Source organism: Oryx dammah, unplaced genomic scaffold (genome assembly GCF_014754425.2).
Source record: "Oryx dammah isolate SB20612 unplaced genomic scaffold, SCBI_Odam_1.1 HiC_scaffold_29, whole genome shotgun sequence".
In the NCBI taxonomy this organism is placed as follows: Eukaryota; Metazoa; Chordata; class Mammalia; order Artiodactyla; family Bovidae; genus Oryx; species Oryx dammah.
In genome coordinates this window covers 95,053,424-95,055,974 of record NW_024070213.1, presented here as the reverse complement: position 1 = coordinate 95,055,974, position 2,551 = coordinate 95,053,424, and the positions used below count along the sequence as shown (strand labels likewise).

Sequence of the window (2,551 nt, the reverse complement as noted above, 5' to 3'; positions counted from 1 at the left end):
ACAGACCTTTGCTGAGGAAAGAAAAGAAATAAATACCAAAAATAACAGTGAGAGAAAAAACTAACACAAATCAGTAAGAAAAGAAAAAGGAGAACTTGGCATCCTTGCACTTCAATTCAGAGAAGGGAGAACTACTGCCTAGCAGAATCTGGGAATAAAATTTCCTTAGAAAGTCCCAGAAAAGTTGTGTCTGTTACAAGTTCAAAGGACAAGGGGAACTTGTATGCGCTTTCCCCTTTTTAATATTTCTGTGGGCAAAGTACTACTCCTTCAAGTTTCAAATCTCAGTGAAGCTTTCCAACCAACCCCCCGTCTCCATCACAGTTAGGGTTTCTTCTTCGATGTTCCAAAGGTCTTTGTGCATAACTCAGAGTGCAAAATGTACTTTCATTCATTCGTTTATTTACATTTCTCCCTCACCAGACTGTGATTTTTTTTTTTTTTTTTTTTAGGACAAGGTCTTAAACACATACCTTGAGCTCTAGGTACACTGGAATACTCTGTTCACTGAACTCAAGCCGCTTCAGTCTTGACATCATTCCCTTTTCACTATCAGCTTCCCTCAACCCATCAAGTTTCTTTAAATGGCACTTCCCTTATAAAACCTTCCCTAAAGTAGACATTTCACTCTGTACCTTTATCATGACCCAAAATACTCTTACTGTGAGATTCTGTCACATCCCTTTTCTGCATTAGATTATAAACCATGTTGTCATGACCTGTGAATTCAACTGAGCCGAATCCTGCATGTTGGCTGATGCTCATAAAATCGCATGTTGAACACACATTTACAGAGAAAGGAAGGACTTCCCTGGTGGCTTAAGACTCTGAGCTCCCAATGCAAGGAACCCGGGTTCAATCCCTGATCAAGGAAATAGATCCCACATGCCAAAACTAAAGATCCTGGTGCTGCCATGAAGACCCAGCACAGCCAAATAAATAAATAATTTCTTAATTAAAAAAATAATTTAAAGGAAAGGAAAAGAGGTTTAGATACAATAGGTGGGCCTAGACTGGTTAAAGTGGACCCAACAACAGCTTGAAACAAACCTCCAAGTTTGCTTAACAACCTCAAAGTCCTCTCTCAAGAGATTGTGCAGATTCTGTCATATATATTAGAAACACTGCAGATCCTAACTTCTTTTTCTACTGAACACATCACTCAAGAATGAGCCATTTTCTCCTTATTCTTTGGAAAGTGATCATGGATGTGTCTTCAGTACAGAAGGAGGAGGACACTGGGAGATAGGTTTTACCTTTTATCAAAAATAAAAATTAAAAACAGTCATTGAATGAAAACGAAAATTAAGAAACAGAGACTCAGAAATTTTAAAAGGCATTTAAGAAATAACAGACTAAATTCTATTGTGTTTGAGGGGAAGATCAGACTTCGTCTGGTGTGGTACCATACCTGAGGACCAAATATAAATGCAGCCCTGATCACTTTGGGTGGGGGCTGGGGGAGTGGGTAATACTGATTTATTTTCAAGTTGATTCCATGGTCTGTGCGCACCCTTAGAGAAGGCCAACAAAAACATAGTTACCTGTGCTCTTCCGTTACAGGAAAAGGAGAGCGCTCTGGTGATTTTCTCCTTTTCCTGAACACCAATTGTGAGTGCTTTAATTTTCAACTAATTCTCTATTTGTCTCGAGGCAATATAACCTAGGGAAGTCGGGGAGCTGTGTGCCATTCAGAACTCAGAAAGCCATGACAATTAAAGAGAAAAAATATGGATTCTATGAAAAATTCATAGCAACTGTGCTCAAGACAAATTTATTTCTTTGGCCTCTAAGACAGCTGGCAGCATGAAAAAGACTTGTAAACATGTAAACGTAAAACTTTATTAAAATTTTAAGTTCTCATTGCAGTTTACATCTCCTTTCCACTTACTATGATTTATTTTGCTCATTTACATTTTTTGTTTTGTTTTTGATGAAGACAATATAGAAATTCAGATCTTAGAATCTGAGAATCCAAAATCTTCACAAAACACAACAAAAACAAAAATACTTCTAACAACTTGAAATATTTGGTAGAAGGCATTTTCAGAAAACAGTCTCCATTCAGTAAGTTTGGGAAACAGGTTTCAACAGTCAAAATGAATCCACTGCTCTCTGCCTGTTTTTCCTTTTGTTTTTTACTAAACACCAACATTTCTCACAATAGAAGGATATTTTGATTATCTTATCACCATGGGACAAAAAGTGCTTAATTTTTTATTTCAATCAAACAAGCTCTTCTACCTTAGCTCCCTTTATTCTTCCTCATACTCAAGCTCCTAGGTTTATGTGCAGGGAAAAGAATTTTAGCTACTTCAGGCAACAGACTATATCATAGAGAAAACATCAAGCAAAATACCACTCTCTCCAGCAATCAGCTTATATTTATAGCCAAAGGTTTACATCGTGTGTGTTCATTTTCCGTTTCCCCCACTAATTTGTCCCTGTTGAGAAGTTCTTAGCACCTGCCTCCGGAGAAAATGTCTTGAGAGCTTTTCTGAATAACTGTTTCACATTTAGCATCTTTTGGCCATTAATCACCACTGTCAGA

The 2,551-nt window shown here is 37.4% G+C and overlaps 1 long non-coding RNA gene across 1 annotated transcript; it reads right to left on the bottom strand.

The window, feature by feature from the left end:
- Positions 1-389: 389 nt before the first annotated feature.
- On the bottom strand, positions 390-848 carry LOC120858389. The gene is made up of 2 exons (XR_005719854.1): positions 636-848; positions 390-605 (listed from the first exon to the last, which is right to left on the bottom strand). It is a non-coding gene; the product is annotated as an uncharacterized LOC120858389 (long non-coding RNA).
- Between the last annotated feature and the right edge of the window lie 1,703 nt (positions 849-2,551).